The sequence below is a fragment of the Diceros bicornis genome, unplaced genomic scaffold, assembly GCF_020826845.1.
Source record: "Diceros bicornis minor isolate mBicDic1 unplaced genomic scaffold, mDicBic1.mat.cur scaffold_262_ctg1, whole genome shotgun sequence".
NCBI classification, from domain to species: domain Eukaryota; kingdom Metazoa; phylum Chordata; class Mammalia; order Perissodactyla; family Rhinocerotidae; genus Diceros; species Diceros bicornis.
In genome coordinates this window covers 248,955-268,387 of record NW_026691138.1, presented here as the reverse complement: position 1 = coordinate 268,387, position 19,433 = coordinate 248,955, and positions in this window count along the sequence as shown.

The window sequence follows — 19,433 nt, the reverse complement described above, 5'->3', positions numbered from 1 at the left end:
CTCTGACCTTCTGGCACCTTCTATGACACTCCACTGTGTCTTGTCAAAGTCACTTCTGCTCACACAAGCTCAAGTGGGTCCTGCTGTTGCAACTGAGAACTCCTTCTGGAGGGAGCATGTTCAAGGAGGTCCCTGTGACTCACTGCACTGCCCTAGATGTGCTTTCCCTACTGAGGATGGGGCTCTGTGCTTGGAGGGAGAGGGAGCAGGCAGGAGTGTCCAGACCCTCATCATCATCTGTCCTGGATGGCAGGCCGGGCTGCTCAGCTCAGGTGAGTTAGGGAGCAGGAGGGGCATGGGCAAGGCCAAAGCCCAGTCAGGTGTGGTAGGGGCGGGGCCGGGGGTGAGGGGAGTGGTAGGGACAGAAGCAACAGGAGCGGGGCCTTCCAGCTAGGCAGGTCACCCCAGGTACCTTCATCCCCTGCATCCTAGCTGCTCCTCCTTCTCCCTCCCTCCCTCAGGTCTCTGCTTCAGGGTCTCTGGACTCCCTGTTCCCATACAAGATCACAGCGTAGAAGGAGACCTTGGGTGTCAGAGACTGTGACCAACACCTTAACATCACATTTACATTATGAGCCAGAATCTCCACCTCTAGGGATCGGTCCTAAAGAAGTAGAGATTTATGGATGCAGGTGTTCCTTTCAGCACGATGACGGGGGTGAAAAATCAGAAATGATCCGTGTTGCCCAGCAGAGGCTCTTAGGAAATTCTGAGCCGGACGCAGAGGAAGAAGAGGATTGACTGGCCGGGGTCCAGCCCTGGGGAAATCAGGTTCCAGAAGAGCACACCCCCTGCAGTCCTTCCCACACGATAGCCGCAAGTGCACACCCACACACACTTGCACATAGACATACCCATGTGCATACAGATGCATACAGCTGAATGGGCACATGCACACACGTGCACACACACGTGCATACAAAGGCAAAGGACTGAAACGGTGAACACTGCCTGTTAAGGGCACTCCTGAGTTTCCACTTAATTCTTAATTCCCTTAGAATTCATTCTTTTACTATAATAAACGTTCATTGTCTTTGTAATAATAACCTTTACAAAGAAAAACTAAATAATGTACTTCAGTCCAAAGATGAGTGATAAATGGATAATATTAACCATGAGATTTTAATCTTGTTCGAATTATAAGAGGACTAGAGGCACATTCTATCACGTTGAAACATCACGCAGGCCCCTAAAGGAGAAGAGAAGCGAGTGGCAATTCCCATCCCCAGAGGTGAACCCCATGGACAATTTGGTGCGTATCTCTCTGGCTCTGTCTCTCTCTTTCTGTCTGTCTGTCTCTGTCTCTCTCTCACACACAGATTGATTTTCGTAGATGCGTGTCTCCCGGCTGATATCACATATACGTGGTCTTACAGATGGGACGGATGGATCCCATCGCCTCGCCATGGACAGTAGCGTTCCTTCCAATTGCTTGTTATTGCAACCAGTGCTGCGATGAATTGTCTGGAAAATACATCTTTGAAAAGTTGAGCAGGAATTTCTGTGGGATGAAGTCCTGGGATCAGCACCGCCAGCACAGGCGTGCCTCTGGGGACTGCGATATGTCCTGCAGGCTGGTCTCGAGAGAGGAGTGTCCTTTAACACTTGTCACTAGGGGTCTACTGGGGCCTCTGCTTCCTCACATTGTCACCAGGGCTGGTCGTCACCACACTGGAACCCAGCCCGTATGATGGGGCCCAGTGCCCTCTCCACAGTGTCTCCATGTGCGCGTCTCATCCTCGGGGAGCTCGAGCATCTCTGACACATGCTGCCCCTGTGTATCACGTCTCGTTGGCGTTCAATGTGCTTGCTCTTTATCTCTTTTTAAAACTCTGACTTTCGAGCATTTTTTTGGACCCCAAGGATGCGTAACCTTTCCCTGGCCTTGTGTTATGAGGAATACTTTCCGGTTTGTGGTTTGTCTTTCCAGCTTTCTACCCTTTCTTGTTTTTGTTTTGGCCGCAGGAAGAGCAGCGCATTTCGTGTGTGGCTTCTGGCTCTGGTGTCCCACTTAGAACAGCAGTCTGTTCCCCAAGATTATGCACATATTTACCAAAAGGGCTTTCTTTGATACATCAAATCTAGACTCCATCTGGGATTTTCCTATCAAATTAGAGAAATTCTATTTCAGATAAAAACAGAAAAGGAAAACTTATCAGGCCGTGTGAAAATAAATGGGCAGACACACATGGCCACATACGGCAGGATTTCACTTATAGGAAACATCCTGAACAGATTTAAAAAAAAAAACAAACAAACAGTGACAGAAAAGAGATTAGGGGTTGCCAGGGCCTGAGGGAGAAAGTGGGAGTGAGTGCTTTTAGAACAGGGTGTTCTTTTGGAGAATGAAATATTCTAAACCCATACAGCGGTGACGTCTGCACAGCATTGTGAATGTACTTAATGCTCATGAAGTGTACAATTTAAAATGAAAAACATTAAAGTGTTAAAAGACGAAAGTGAAATTTATTTTAAATAATCAAGATATAAACAATAAAAGAAAATCAATGTAAGAAACCAAGAAATAGAGAAACACAATTAGGAGGGTGGGGAAGGAAATTTGTGGTAAGGGAGTAGGTGTAATAGGTGGGACTGGAGGTGCTAATGAGGGAGGGTCTAGAGCCAGCTCTCCCAGGCCGCAGAGATTGGCCTCAGCTGCCTCCCTGTCTCCTACAGGCGGCTGTGCAAGGGATGGCTCTCCCTGAACTGAGGCTGGGCCCTCAGCTGCCTCCTGTTCTCCTGCAGGGGCCTGTGCTGGGCATTGCTCTCCCTGCACGGAGGCTGGGGCCTCAGCTGCCTCCTGTTCTCCTGCAGGAGTCTGTGCAGGGGACGGCTCTCCCTGCACGGAGGCTGGGGCCTCAGCTGCGTCCTGTTCTCCTGCAGGAGTCTCTGCAGGGGATGGCTCTCCCTGCACAGAGGCTGGGGCCTCAGCTGCCTCCTGTTTGCCTGCAGGAGCCTGCTCAGGGGATGGCTCTCCCTGCTTGGATGCTGAGGCCTCAGCTGCCTCTTGGAGTCCTGCAGGCGGCTGTGCAGGAGATGTCTGTCCCAGCACGGAGGCAGGGATCTCAGCTGCCTCCTCATCTCCTGCAGGAGGCTGTGCAGGGGATGGCTCTCTCTGCACAGAGATTTGGGCCTCTTCTGCCTCCTGGTATCCTACAGGAGCCTGTGCAGGGGATGGCGCTCCCTGCATGGAGGCTGGGGCCTCAGCTGCCTCCTGGTCTGCTGCAGGACATGGTGGATATGATTGTTCTCCCGGGATTGAGGCTGGGTCCTCTGGTGGCTCTGAGGGTTTTATCACTGTCACTGCAGACGCTCTCCCAGTAGCTGCTAATCCAGTCCTGTGGGACACCGGCGCCTCCATCGGGGAGATGGATGGAATATCCCCTTCCAGCAGCTCCATGCTGATCTCCTGTCTGGAGCTCTGCAAAGACAGTGACTGGCTCCGTCCCAGAGGCATCAGAGCCCTGCCCAGCTGTCCCTGCTGCTGCTTCTGCCCTCTGGAGCTAATTCTCCCAGATCAAGCACACACCTGTGTCTGCACAGTATTCCACCCCTGAGGAAAGACCTACACCTCAGGGGCTTGGGATAAACCTCAGGCAGAAGGGCGCCACCCCTGCACTCCACGTCCCACCCAGCCAGCCTTGACCTGGGCTTTGAACCTGACCGACCCCCCCAGGCTTCTAACATCTCACCGACTGCTCCTGTTCACGGTGGTCCACCCACATGAACCCGCCCTTCCAGGCACACATGGGGAGGGGATGTAGGGCTGCCCAGATGGGACCACAGTGGTAGCCTGGTTTGGAATGGCCTTCCCTGGGCCTCCCGGTGTTACCTTTCCGTCCCTCCAGGTAAACGGCCAGAGCCGTCGGCCGTGAGAGGGGCACCAGCAACTGCATCGGTCTTTGGGGGCTTTCCTGGGGCTCCGGCCCCTGGTCATTGGGAAGCAGCAACTAAACATGTTGCTCCTTCTAGACAAGTGCTAGATAAGTGAGCTCGCTTGGGGGCTGTGTTTAGGATGTGGGTGCCTAGTTACCAGGGTTCCAAGTTCTGTTGGGCTCTGTGAGGTCACTTCCTGGGATCCACTTACCTAAGCTTCCTCCTCACACAAGACCTTCCTAAGGGCCCCCCGGGCTGCTGACTGCTCACTCTCCATCTCCATACCCTGTCCAGACACAGTCACACCAACACAGTCCACCCCACAGCCTCTGGGGAGGTCTGGACGCAACCGGGGCCCCAGCTTTGAGGACACAGAGTTGAATTCAGTCCCGCTCCTGCTTCTTGCAAGTGATGTCACCCTGGACAACCCTGCGCCTCTCAGGGCCTCCCCTCTCAGGGTGTCTCCTGTGTTCATGTCCCTCTCTGTGTAGTGGGGGTCATTCTAGCATCTAATTCCTAGGGATGTCATCAGGTGTATAGACCTAGAGATCCCTTCAGAGTCTGTGAATCCCGTGGGCTGCTCCCAAATGTGGCTCCTGCACAGATTTGGCAGTGCAAGGATTACAGGAAGGGCTGGCTGTTGCAGAGAATACAACGCAAAGAGGCTTGGGTCTCCTGGGCGTCTGGGAGAGGCACTTCCCCTCTTGCCAGTTTCCCAGTGTCCCATGGAGGGTTGAAATGAAATGACGTTCAGACATCATCTGCTTCTGGCTCGCAACCGTCCAGGGCCTCCTGTTATGTTTAGACTCAGGTCCAAGTGCCTGAGTGGCGGTCATCTCAGCCTATGTGGTGGGCAGCCGCCACAAAGGCTCCCAGCATTCCCACTTCCTAGGTACACACCCTATGTAATCCCCGCTCCTCAGTGAGAATGGACTTTGCGGCTGGCTTCTAACCAATAGAATAGGGCCGAGTGATGGGATGTCCTTCCACGGTCGGCTTAACGAAAAGTCTGTGACTTCTGCCTGGTTCTGTCTCTCCTGTGTTCATTCTCTCTCTCTGTCTCTGTCTCCCTGTCTCTGTGTCTCTGGCTGTCTGTATCTCTCTTGGTCTCTTCCTGTCTCTCTGTCTCTCTTTGTCTCTCCTCTCTGTCTCCCTGTCTCTGTCTGTGTCTCCTCTCTTTGTCTCTCCTACCCATCTTTCTATCTCTGTGTGTCTCTGTCTCTCTTTCTCTCTCTCTTTCTGTCTCTCTGATCCACTATTCAGGAGAAGCCAGATCAGATATTATGAGCTTCCTTCCCTATGGCACCCCCTAATGCAAAGAACTGGCAGAGGGTCCCGGCCCACAGACAGAAAAGGCCTGAAACCCCCCATCCAAACTGAATCCTACCACTGCCCCGATACTTGTGAATGATCTCCGAGATGGCTCCTGCCTCTATCGAGCTTCAGTTGAGAACACAGCCCAAGCCTCCTGCTAGACCTTGACGGGGAGCCTCCCAGCTGACCTGAGCCTGGACCCTGGTAGAGACACTGTCAGATGCTCAATGATAGGTCTCATAAGTGCTAAGTGAGGCTAATGCTGTCACCCAGCATAGACAGCTAGTACCTCCTTCCAAGCCTGGGTCTGGCCCTGCCATCATCTCTCCCTCACTTCTCTCCTCCCCAGCTCACTCTAGCCACACTGGCTCTTTCCTTACCTCCTCTCTCATCAAATTCTCTTCTGCCTCCAAGTCTCTGTACCTTTGAGCTTCCCCCCAGCACGCTGTTTGCAGACAGATGCAGGGCTGGTTCCTCTTGTCCTTCTGCTCAGGGCACAAATGTCCCCAGGGGGCCATTTACACCCACCTAGGGGCTCTAGGCCCTCCCTCCTCCAGCACCCTGATTCATTGCCCTGTAGCACCTGCTCTTCTTTTTTGCATGAATTTGTTCATGATTTTGTCCCTTCCACCTCTAGGCTGTGAGCACCTGGAGGACAGGGACCATGTGGGTGCTTTCAGCACTGCCCTCAGGACTAACATGGGCCCTGCTCAGGGTGAGTGCTGGGGCCACAGTAGCTGACAGAATCATGGGAGGATCTCAGAGTCCCCTCCTGCCTCTGAGCAGCTCCCATTGTGGACGTGGATGCCAGTAATCAAAGGTGCCTGTTGCTTTGGACAGGGAAACACCCAGAACGAGCCCTGGGCGTCCCTTCCCTGCTCCACTTGCTCCATTGAGCACGAGTGGACACAGGACACCCCTGGTGGTCAGCCCCAGCCTTGCAGCCCCAGGCAAGAAAGCAGAAAGCAAAACACACACCTTTCTTTGTTTGGGGTCCTCAAGGTAGTGGTTCCAGCAGGGCCAAGGGCACAAAGGAGCAGGACCTGTGGGCTCCAGGAGGGACGTGATGGACCTCAGAAGCCTCCCTTGCTCCCCACTTTCCTTACACTGGCCCTGGCATGTCCCGTTGACTCACAAGGCCTCCTCACCCCAGCCAGGGCAATGACTCCACCTCACTTCCAAAGGAGGCCCCCAAGGCTCCGACACGGATGGCCTTGTCCCTGGTCCCCAGACAAGTCGACCAGTGCTCTGCCATGTTCTGCACTGCCCGGGGCCCCAGTCCCCAAGCTCTCAGGCTGCCCTCTGCTCAGCAAGACCTCGAGGGAATGGAATGCATTTTACAAGGACTCAGAGAACAGTGGGTCATGGATGGAGCACGAAGGTCAATAGTCTCTTCTACAAGCCTGTGGGACCCTTAGAGTCACCCCATCTATGCACCCCAACTTACAGAGGCCTAAGATCAGGCCTTCTCTCCTGTAGCCCCTCCCCCCTAGGGGGTCACTTCCTAGTTCCCAGTGCCCAGAGTGGTGGACACAGGACGCCAGACCTGGTTCTCTGCAGGCTGCTCTAGGGATGGCCCCAACCCCTGCATCCCACTGTGCACCTTGGGGACCCCCTGCCCACCAGTCTGGCATCTCTCCTCTTCATGCTATGGGCATGCACATGTTGCTAGGGGACCGGATGCCCCTGCCCCATGGCAGAGCTGCCTCCAACCTCTTTCTTCCTTCCTCCTGTCACCTCCCCAGTGTGCACTTTCCTTCTGACACAGGGCTGGGCAGTCAGAGTGTGTGTGTATGCTTGTGTGTGTGAGTATGTCCACGTGGGGATGCGTAGAGGAAAGGGCCCTACATGGGGGATGTTGGCAGGGGTCCGCCAGGATCTTAGGGGCTCTCATTCCCAAAGCAAACCCCTTGGAAGTGTTGAGGCTGGCCTAAGAGCTTGGAATGCTCTCTTCTCCTCTGGACTCTGCCCACCTCGTGGGCCCAGGGCCTGTCCCTGCTTCTCCTTGCCTCAGTTTCCCAACTTTCCTGTGAGGGTTGGACACGGAGCAACATCAGCCCCGATGAGCATGGACATGGCCTGGGATCTCTGCCCGCATGAGTGTGGCTGGGATACCCACACGGTCTCACAGGCCTCTCTCCTGTGGGGCAACCAGGCCTCCTGTCCACGGTCAGGCACACAGAGGGGCCCTGCAGACAGCACTTCCGGGTGACACAGCCCGCAGCACACACGTGTAACACAACGGTCCCCTGACATGGCTGCTTTCATCTGTCCCCTGCCCCAGCCAACTGCTCGGTGACCCTCACATCCCCTACGTCCCGGGAACACACCACACAATCCAGGTGGGCCACACGGTGCGCAGTTGGGTAGGTTGGACATCTGGGGACGTGAGGGTCACTGAATATACACCGACCTCACTGTCCTGGTCCACAGACTGCATCCCAGGGTCCAGCTCCATGCATGGCTGGTCCTGTGGACACGAAGACAGTGGTGGACACAGACCCTGGGCAGGGAGAAGGCCAGGCCGCCCTTTTCCCTCCTCCTCTACACCCCCTCCCTGCCACATGAGGTCCAGCCATTTCCTGCCTGCAGCCCTGGTGGGTGTAGGAGGAGCTGAAGGGATCCCAGCTGGGCAACTAGTGGAGGGAGTCACTGTTATTAGGGAGCCCCTCCATAGCCCCCTAATGGAGTCATTGCACCCCATTTTACAGATGACCACTGGTCCCAGCATTCAAGGTCACTCTGCTCTAAGTGACCAAGTCCAGACGTGGACAGGGGACTAGAAATCCTTGATTTTCACCAGCATTGAGCCCAGCATTGACCATCGAGGCCTTGTCCTGCGTTGGGGCTCCCCCAGCCAGGCGACCTCCTGAGTCCAAGCACTTTGGGCACCTTCTTCTCCCTGCTTGAATCCCAACACACCCTCCTGAGGTCAGAGTCACTGACCCCATTTTTCATGGAGGAAACTGAGGCTCTGAGAAGACACCACATGACCTTGCCTGTCACAGGGCTGTGAGGTGACGCAGCTGTGGGTTTGACCCCAGGTCAATCTGACCCTAAAGGCTCTGCTAGCACACGAGCCTGAGGAGGTGGCCTGTGAGTCCAGCACAGAGGTGAGTGCATCCTGGAAGGGGGCTCGGGGGAGGGGCACTGCAGGCCAGGAGCTCTGAATGGGGCAGGGGCTTGGCAGGGTCGTTAGGGAGGAAGGCTCTAGGGAGGGTGGGGTGCGGTGAGGGGTGCACTCTGGGGACGGTGTCTGGACCAGATCACACAGGGCCGTGACTCAGGCAAGGAGTCGGGCCTCACTACAGGTTGGTTGGACGTGAACGAGCAGTCTCATCAGAGCCTCTGGCGGTTAGATCCTAGATTTGGAGGGAGCTTGGTGTGGGCACCTTATCCACCTCCACTCAAGCCCAGATCCCCAAGAACCAACAGGATGAGAACGCTGCCTCCATTTCCTCCCATGTACAGTGGGCACTGTGGCGGTCGCCTACCTCCTCCCAGGGCTGGGCATGCTGCCTGGAGGGCCCAGAGAGGGCTTCTTGTCAAAGTAGCCATTCAGGACAGGTCTGTGCTCAGAGAGCTCTGAGTGATGGGACCAAGGGCATGTCCCACCAGTGGGCTAAACAAGACGCTCCTGTCCACGTTGTTGTTGTTTATTCCAGGTGGACTGGGATGATGCAGCATCGCCCACCGGGTGCATGGAGAGGGCCAGCGAGGAGCTTTGGTTGAAGAGCCTGAGACACAACACTTGTGTGTGACCAAAGCTGCCACGGCTGTGGTGGAGGCTGAGGAGGAAGAGGTGCTGCTGGACGCCAAGATGAAACCAGAGACCATCGGGGACCAGGGGGCGGGTGATTTCCATAACTGTGGGGGATGGCATGATCAGCAGATTTTCTGGACCCGGCAGGACACCCCAGGCCGGCATCCAGCTCCTGGGCTTCTTGGCCCTTTTGTGGGTGTGGATGTGAAACACTGGTCCCAGGCAAGAAGGGACTGGGAATGGGCTGTCAGGGAGAATGGGTAGGGCAGTCACCTTCTTTTCCTTGAAATCAGGGGACTCTGGGTCAAAACTCATGTTACTCTCCTCACCTTGGAGCTGGAGGAACCAGCCAAGTGCTCGCTGAGCATTGGACAATGTCCCTGCCACTGAGGTCCTGGCCCCATCTGAGGCGTCCCAGCACTTGGTGTGGGAGCTGTCCCTGGCCCTGAAGCCTGTGTTGGGGCCTGGAGGCTTGGAGGCTGGATGGAAGGGCTGCATTTGCAGAGGTCACACCCACCGAGTGAGTGGGGACTCTGGGACACCTGCAGTCACAGATGCAAGTGACCCGCACCTGGGAAGGTGTGAGGGAGGTGCACAGAGGGCAGTGCCTCAGTGGCAGGCAAGGCTTCATGCCCATGGGCAGCACTCCTTGGCAAAGGTCAGCTAGTCCTTTGGACCCTAGAGGGCAGAAGGCACCTAAGGCTGCCAGTGGTCCACGGCAGGCCAGGACAGCCTGCTGAATGGCAGGCATCAGGCCTGCAGCAGGAGAGGTTCAGGGTGAAACTGCTCCTGGGTAGCCTAGGCCAGCAGGTTGGACAGAAAAGATGGCCACCTGGTTTTTGTCACTCTAGTCTGTATGTGCTCGTCTCCCCAGCTAGCCAGACCCTGGAGAGGGTGGCCCTGTGGCTGAACAGCACTAGGGACTGAGGAGAAGTTGCCCTTGGCAATATAGGGTCCCTCCTCTTCATGTGAGGCCGGGTTGAGCTGGCTCCACGCCTGACCTCACCCCCTTGGTGACGGTGGGCTTCTTCATGTCAAAGTCATACTGGGCTTCGGGTTCATGGCACTGAACACATTGGCATCCTCAGGGGTCTTCAACATGGAGGGGAGGGCCCAAAGGAGGGTTGGCTGTGCTCAGGACAGCCATACCAGGGACAGGGAAATGCACAGAGACAGGAAGCAGATCAGTGCTTGTCAGGGGGTGGGGGAGTGGATATGGGGGCATGGCTGCTTCATGGGTACAGGGGTTCTGGTGGGGTGAAGCAATGATGTGGATCTAGATAACGGTGACGGTACACAGCATAGAAGATGTAGTTAATGGCCGGCCCTGAATTATACAAATTTAAGTGATGAAAACATTAAACTTTATTGAATCTACATTTGAACACATAAAACATAAAAAAATCACAAAACATAGAAAAGGGAAAAGACATCCCGCCCTCACAGGCAAGGTGAAGGACAACTCTAGGGTGGAGCTGGAGCTGGCTGGGCCTTAGTTGCTGGCGATGAGGGCAGTGCTGCAGCTGCTCTATGCTGGAGCCACTGCTGTGGCTGACGCTGGAGATCCCACCAGCTCTGGCTGTGCAACTGGCCCAGGAGCTGGACCTGATGTGGGGCTGGAGCTCGTTCTGTCTCAGGCGATGGTGCCTGACCTGCTTGTAGAATTGGCTCCGGTCCTGAGACTGACTCTAGCTCTGCATTGTTGACAGATTTGGTGCGGGAGCTAGTGATGGAAATAGCTGCTGCTCGGGAGCTGGTCAAGTGTGGGAGCTGGAGGGAGCTCTAGTTCTGGAGCTGGCTGCAACTGAGCTCTAGAGCTGGCGCCAGAGCTGTCACTAGTCCACAGCTGGAGTAGGATCTGGTGCTATGTGGCTCTAACTTTGTAGTTTGAGGTAACTCTGGCTCTGCTGCTGGTGACCGAGCCTTCTCTAGCTCCACAGCTTGTAAACAACGTGTCCTGACCTTTAGATGGGGTCGGTGACATCACCAACCCATCATGAGCTGTCCATCAGACGGTGGGAGCACTCCAGCAAATAGGATCTATTAGATTAGTGTTATTTCATCTCAGTTCCAGTTACATATTTATTTTAAATATACTTAGAAGGAGAATAGGATAACAGAAACCATTTACTCTTTGCTGAGATTTAACAGAGCACACCTTATTGATGTCGTTTTTTAAGAAATATTACACAGTGGAAGACACCATTCTCCTTCCTCTCTCTTTCCTGCCCAGAGGTAACTACCGTCTTGACGTTAATATATGTATTCCGTACACATTGTCTTTTGCAAAAAGACAATCATCCCAAATTTGCTGAGGTTTTTGTTATAAGCGGCCATCAAAGATATGCGTCCTAGTGGATACTGTTAAAAACTCTGTCCTTTCAAAGTAAAGACAACAGTTCAACAGTTAGTTGAGAAGGTACCTGCATTGTAGATATGGTTTTTAAGAGAGAGGTTTGAAAATATCTCCATTATGTTACCATTGACCTTCCTTATTTGGAAGAGTTACGTTCTGTCAATTTTTCGCTGACACTGCATGAGCAAGAATGAACCAGTGCTCCTAGGGGAAGGACAAGGTGAGGTTTCCGCAGCCTCTGGTCGTGACATGTTTGGGAACCTCTCAATGCACAACCTTGTCTTATGTGTGTCTCTTGAAAGACACCTTATTTCATATAGATTGTTGATTCATTAGTTGAACTCTCGGCCAACAGCACTATCTATAACTCATGCCTGAAGGAAGCTCATCTAACACAACCATTTTCTACGAAAGGCCCATCACAGGCTCCTTGTGCTTACGAACAGTACACAACACTTCAGCACTACGTTTGAGGGCCATTCGAAAGAGCAAAAGCACCAAGGAGAAGCACAAAAGGTGACAAACGTAGCATTCCATAGATTAGAAAAAGGACATTTGTTGATGTGAGAATTAAAACAAGAGTTTTAATACTGGAATAGCAAAAACTGGAAACAACCCAAATGTGCACCAGAAGAAGAACGGTCAAAGGAGATGTCGTTTACTCATAGTAACATGTAACAGTGAAAAAGAATGGCATAGGTCCAAGCAAATTGTTACAAAAGTATCTCCAGTGTAGTTTTCAGTGAAAAGAGGAGGTTGCAGAACCAGGTCCACGCCTCACAGGAACAGGTCTGCCTGAGGTTTGATCTCCAAGCAGCACTATCAGGCCTAATGCCAACAGCTGTGAAAAAGGAAACAAAAATGCTGTTTCTGGAATGTGCTATTTGCCTAAAGAAAATCTTGCAAGCATGTGGATGGTAGGTTCATCTAAAAGGACAGAGAGCTGAGACTTTGCTGAGCTTACAGAATAGGATTTACGAGTTCTTTCATTCCCTGATTCCTAAGGAATATTTTTAAGTAAATGTCTGCTTGTGTGACAACATTTCACGTGAGACTCGCTTGCATTATAAGCTGGTAATGAGGTTGTGGGGCTTAGCTAACCATTACCAAGGCAAAGTTTTGCTGGCTCTCCTCTCTACCAAAAGCAACCGAAAAGTTGGGCAGGACTATTTTGGGTTAGCTGGTCGTATTTGGGCTGGTTTGCAGCACACACACCCAAGAAGTCTCTCACCACTGGGCCTCTGTACTTGAGGTAGCCTCTGCCTAGAACCTCTACCCAGGATGTGTAAATGGCTCACTCTTCATTTCTTCATGCCTTGGCTCAAATGTCCTCTGAGAGGTGGACACCAAGACAGGATTAAATGGGCAAGGATTTTATGAGGGGAAATGCCTCTGTAACAGAAAATGGGGTGGGGGAGCCTGGCAAAGTGGGAGATCCATCAGGCCATGAGGCAAGTCTGACTCTAAATGAGGGGGAGATAGAGGGAAGGATGGGTCCAAGTGTCCTACACTGCTGTATAATCTAAGGAAGGCTTAGGAATGCCACTGGGGAGTCCTTGAGCACAAGCAGATCAGCAGAGGAGTCCATGCCTCCCAGGAACAGGTCTGCCTGAGTGTCTATCCCTGCCTCACTCACTGATTCGGAGCAGTCCAAGGGAAGCACGAGCTCAGTGCAAACAGAGGATAGACCTCATAGCCCAGCAGACTACTGACTTCATACCTTGGTTAATTACGTTTCCTGCAGGTGGAGGCCTTCGAGGAGTAGTCTCCTGGATACCATATCTTATCAGTCAGTTTTCCCTGATCACTCTCTGCAAAACAGCCCCACAGAACAGTAAAACATCAACCACATTTCAGACTGGATACAAGGCACATTCCAGGACAACAAAGTAATCTGAACTGGTGTTGGGAGTAGATTAAAACTGGATTACTTCTAGGGATCAAGCACTATCAAGAGAAATAGAGAGAAGGAAGCAAGGGAGGGAAGACAGAGGGCGTTGGCCCTCAGCATTTGGCGCTAGTATTTGGGCATGCCCATCAGGGATCATAACCGGCTGCAAGACATCCTACGACAAGCCATAAAGTCAAAACACCTCATTTATTTACCAAAATGCATTTCATGTATTGACTTTTGTTTTAACCCGTCCCCTCATTTCAGACAGGAGATCCAGAAAAGTGAGACAACTACTCAGTAGCAGAACCAGGACTAGAACCCAGGGCCTGGTCATTCATTCAGGAGGGCATCCCTTGTTCCTGGCCGCCTGCCAACCTGTAGGAGGACAACATTGGTGAGGACAACCTGAAGGAACTGAAGTTCTTGCCTTCACAGAAGTTCAAAGGAGGTGCTTGAGCTGGATCTTAGAAGATGACTAGGAGTTTGCCAGACATCTGAAGGGCATTGGAGGCAGTGCGTGCAAAGTACGGAGGCCTGAAACAGCGCTGGGATCAGAAGGCACAAGTGGAGCCCTCTGCTCAAGTGGATGAAGCGCTGAGGAGCGAGGTGAGCCCGGGAGGAGGATGCACTGTGGAAGACAACGGGGAATGCCTGCCAGGGGTTTTGGCAGCGAATGCCAATAGGAAGAGCTACCCTCTAGCTCACTGTGGCTGGAGCAGGGACTGAGTGGCCTAGTAACTGATGGGGGTGGGGAACGCCCACGACAAGGCCAGGGAAGAGATGACGACGGACATTGGCAAAGGGAGTACACAGGGCAGGGGAAGGACTTACCTGGAGATGCGCAGAGGGCGCCACCCCTCCAGCGTTTCCCAGGCTGAAGCCAAGAAGCAAAGGGCCTCGCGCCAGGAAAGCGCCCTGCGCCCGTCCGAGCCGCGCAGATGCTCGGGAAACGTGCGCTGCGCGGGGAGGGGACGGCGCTCAGGCGCAGCTGGAGCTCAGAGGAAGGTCGTGCACCAGGTGGCCAGGCCAGGACCAGGGCCCCATCCACCACCCTGAGGATCACAGGTCCCCGGCTCCGCCCAGTCCAGCCACGCCCCCTGGCTGCGCCACTGGGGACCCTCAGCGCCTCTGCCTTCAGCCAATAGGAAACCTGGTGGCAGGCGCATTCGCCGGGGCGTGGGGTCAAGGGTCACACAAGTAGGCCTCGCCGGGTGGCCTGAAGGTGTGAAGCGGCGAGGGCCCGGCTGGGGCGCCGGCTGGGCTGCCCGGGGCCGGGGCGAGGGCTCTGAACGGCGGCTGTGTGCTCGCGGAGCCGGCAGGAGGCGGCGGAGGCCCGGGGCGCGCCCGTGGGCCGGTAGGTTGGCGAGCGCGCGGCCCGCGCCGACCGCAGCCTCGTGGGGGGCTGCAGCTTTTCGGGGCGCAGGGCGCCCCCCCCGTCGTGCTGCCCAGCTCCGGGCCGAGCCCCGCGCCGGCTCGCGGCCGCGCCGCCGGGTCGAGCCGCTGCCATCCCGCCTGGAGCTGGAGCGGAAGGAGCGGGCGGCCCCTCCCCCCGCGCGTTCCGCCCGCCGCCGCCACCCCTCCCCGGGCCCTCGGCCTCTTGGAGAAGCTGCCGCGCTGGACGGTGAGACTCCGGGAGGGCGCCCCTCGAGCGGCCGCAGGCACGGGAGGGGGAGGCGACGGGGCGCTGCCCGCCTGGATGGAGGCGCGGAAACGGCGGGGTTGTGGCGGCCCGCGGTAGCCGCACCTCCCCGGCGGGTCGGGGTTGTCCCACAGATCAGGGAGCAGAGGGAGGCTCAGACAGGTCAAGGGACAGGCCCCAGGCCCCACAGCTGATAGGGGGAGGGACAGTGGGACCCGCACTCGGGCGGTCGGCCCGGGAAGTTCTGATGGTAGGACAGCCGGCTGCAAAAGCTCCGGGACCTTGCGGGCCGGCTGGAGTCGGTGGACCAGTGGGAAAGGAAGCCTTAACTGGGGCAGGTACAGGGAGGAGCGAGGAGGAGCGGAGGTCCGCACACACTAGGCTCTTTGCACAGGCGGCGTCTGCCTTGACTCGGGTTTGAAAAGATGGCAGCAGAGGGCGACCTGCGGCGGCTTCTCTTGGAGCCAACAGTCAGAAGAGCAAAACGAGGTGCTTGGGATAGGTTCTTGTTGGGGATGCTTGTGGGAATCTCCATGCGGGATGAAACAGCAGCAGATTGGACCAGTTTGGCTTCTGACTTGTGTGTCAAGGGTAACAAGTGATCTTGAACTGAAAAGGGGAGATCAAGAGAAACGGGGCATTGACGCCCCAGAGGAATGACAATTTGCGTTGTTTTTTCCTTAATATTGAGTTGTAAGAGTTATTTGTGTGTGCTGGATAGAGGTCCTTTATCGTATACATGATACGTGTAGATATTTTCTGCCAGTCCACGGCTTTTCTTTTGATTTTCTTAAGTGTCCTTTGAAGAGGCAAATGTTTAAATTTTAATGAAATTCAGTTGATGCCTTTTTCTGCTGTGGATTGTGTTTTTGGTATGTCTACGAAGTCTTTGCCTAACCCAAGATCACAAAGATAGTTTTGCTATGTTTTCTTGTAGGAGCTTCATAGTTTTAGTTCTTCTGTTTAGGTCTATGAGCCAGCCATTTGAGCTGGTATTTGTGTATGGTGTGGGGTAGGGGCCTTTTCACATGTAGATATCCCATTGTCCTAGGATCATTAGTTGAAAGACTAGCCTTTCCTTATTGTATTGTTTGGCACCTTTGTCCAAGTCAGCTGCCTGTAAACAGTAAGGGTTTATTTCTGAACTGTCAGTTCTGTTCTGTTGATCTATATGTCTAACCGTGTCCTGAAATTATGCTCTCTTGATTACTGTGGCTTTATAATAAATTTTGAAATTGGGAAATGTAAGTCCTCCAGCTTGTTCTTGTTTATAAAAATTGTTTTGTCTATTCTGAGTCTTTTGATTTTCCACATAAATGTTAGGATGAGCTTGTCAGTTTTTGCAGAAGTACTTGCTGGGATTTTGGTAGGGATTATGTTGAATTTGTAGATTGATTTGGGCACAAATGCCCTCTAAAAATTCTCTTGTCTTCCAATCCATGAACGTGGAATCTCTCATTTAAGTAGGTCTTTAATTTCTCTCAAGTATGTTTTGCAGTTTTCAGTATACAAGTCTTGCATTTCTTTTGTTACAGTTATTCCTAAGCATTTTATCCTTTTTGATGGTATTTTCAATAGAATTGTATTCTCAACTTAATTCTTGGAGCGTTCCTGCTAGTCTATAGAAATACCTTTGGTTTTTGTATGTTGACCTTCTATCTTTTGACTTTGCTGAACTTGTATATTAGTTTTATATGTTGTTGTGTATTCCTTAGGATTTTCTGCATACAGGATGGTGTTGTCTGGTTGTCTGTGAATCAAGACAGTTTCACGTCTTCATTTCCAATTTGGATGCCTTTGTTTCTTCCTCTGGCCTAATTGCACTGGGTAGAGCCTTCAGTACAGTGTCGAAGTGAAGTGCTGTGCTTGTCCTGTTCCTGATCTTAGGGAGACAGCCTTCAGTCTTTGACCATTGCGGGTGATGCGAGCTGTAAGGTTTTCACAGATGCCTTTCCTCAAGTTGAGGAAGTTCCCTTCTTGTCCTACCTTATGCGGAGTTTCTTTTCTTTTTTAAAATCCTGAATAGGGACTAGATTCTGTCAAATGCTTTTTGTGTATCTGTTGAGGTGATCATGTGATGTTTGTCCTTTATTTTGTGAATAGGATATATTACGTTAGTTGATTGTTGGATGTTAAACCAGCTTGCATTCCTGGGAGAAATTCCTCTTCTTCTTGGACAATAATCCTTTTTCCACTGGGTTGGTTTTGCTAACATCTTATTGAGGATTTTTTCCTTGTGATGTCTTTGACTGGTTTTGGTATCAGGATATTCCTGGCCTCCTAGAATGAGTTTCTGGAAAAGTTTGTGAAAAACTGGTGTTATTCCTTAGGTAAATGTTGGGTTAATTTACCAGTGAAGTAAGTTATCTGAGTCTGGACTTTCCTTGGTAGGAAGAGCTTGTTTTATTACTAATTTAATTTTTTTAAGCTCGTTCTAGGTATATTAAAATTTCGATTTCTTCTTGAGTCGGCTTGGGTAATGTGTTTCTTTCCAGGAATGTGTTTTTTCTTGTTAGTTATCTAATTTGTTGGCATAAAGTTGTTTCTAGTATTCACTTCTGATCTCCCACAGTTCTGTAGGTTGGTAGCGATCTTCTCTCTTTAGTTCCCGATTTTGGTAATTTGTATTTTCTCTTTTTCCCTTGGTCAGTCTAGCTGAAGAATTGTCAACTTTATTAATGTTTCGAGAGAACCAAATTTTGGTTGAATTGATTTTCACTATTGATTTTATGTTTTCTGTTTGATTGATTTCTAGTCGTATTTTTAGTATTTCCCTTCTTTGCTTGCTTTCGGTTTAGTTTGCTATTTCTAGTTTCTTAAGGTGGAATTTTTGGCTATTGTTGAGGTCTTTTTTCTTTTGTCATGTAGGTATTGAAAGCTACATTACAAGCTTTAAACTAAAGTTTAAATCTAAAATTGTAATTTTGTCTCTCGGCACTATTTAGCTACAGCCCATAAATTCGGATATGTTGTATTTCTTCTGTCTTCATTTACCTTCAAGTAGTTTTCAGTTTTCTTTGGAATTTCTTCTTTGACCCTGGAGTTATTTAGAAGTGTTTACTTTCCAAATATTGATGGTTTTCCTAATTTCTTTATTTGTGGATTTCCAATTTCATTCTGTTGTGGTTAGAGAACATATTTTAATTTCAGTCCTTTTAAATGTATTGAGACTTTCTTTTTTCGCCTAGCCTATGGTCTATCCTGGAGAATGTTCCGTGTGTGTTCTAAAAGGATGTGTATCCTGCTGTTGTTTGGGTGCAGTGTTCTAGAGATGTCAGGTCAAGTTGGTTGATAGTTTCTGGGTTAATCTATATTGTTTGCTCCTACTATTATGCACCACCCAGGCAGCTTTAATGTTCGTTATTAGTCTCTCATTGTTTTCAACAGACACCCCAGGAGGAAAGGCTGCTCTGGGTGATATCTGCATCAGGTCAGAAAAATAGAGCCTTGTTAATGGGGTCTTGCAGGGCACCACCACGCAGAACAAATGAGAGTTCTCTGGGAGTGGGGCTTTGCAGTTGTTCCAATCCTTTTCTGCCTCCCCCCCCCCCCCGTGGCTGCCAGATTGCTGATTTCCACTGAAATTGTGAGCTGTTGGTGTTGAGGGCTCCTGCAGAGCTGAGGAGAGCTGGATGGGAATAGGTCAGATTAAGATGGGACCAAGCTTGCTGTTCTGACTGAGAGTCAGCTGCTTTCCTGGAGTGAACCTCCCCTAGATTGCTTGAAGTCTTTGGTTCTTTGTCAGAGTTTTGAAAAGTGGATTCTGACAGTTTCCCCGTGTTTTTGTTGCCCCACTATTTTCACTGACGTTGGTCAATCCATGTCCTTTGAATGTAGTTACTGACGTGGTCGGATCACATCTGCCGTTTTGCTGTTTATTTCTTTATGTCATTTTTATGTCTCTGCTCTTCCTTTGAGGCCCTCTTTTGTGGTTAATAGGTATTTTTCTAGCGGACCTTTTAAATTCCTTTGTTGGATGTTTTACTATATTTTGTTTGTTTGTTTTTTAGTTGCTCTTGGGATTAAAATATGTGTCCTAATTTATCACAATCTACTTCAGGTTAATAGTGACCTAATCCTGAGGAAACTAACTTTGTTCCAACATTGCTGCATTTCCTTCTCTCGCGTTTGTGTGGTTGTTGTGATATATACCACATCTTTATACATTTTAAGTCCGACAAAGTAATTTAGGATTATTATTTTATGCAATTGTCTTTTTAATCTCTTAAGGGATGAAGATAGTCAAAATATATTTGTGCAGTGTTGTATATTTACCTTTATAATCACTCTCCCTGATGTTCTTCATTTCTTCTTGTCACTGTTAGTGACCATCTGCTGTCATTTCCCTTCAGCCTGAAGGACTTCTTAAGACAGGTCTGCTAGCAGTGACTTCTCTCAGTCTTTGGTTGGGAATGTCTTTATTCCATCTTCAATTTTTTTTAAGTATGTTTTTGTGGGATATAGAATTAATGCTTGGTTGACAATTTCTGTCTTTCAGCACTTTGAAAATGTCATTCTACTGGTTTCTGGTCTCCACAGTTTCATAAGAGAACTGAGTCGTTAATCTGATTGTTGTTGCCTTGTATTTGAT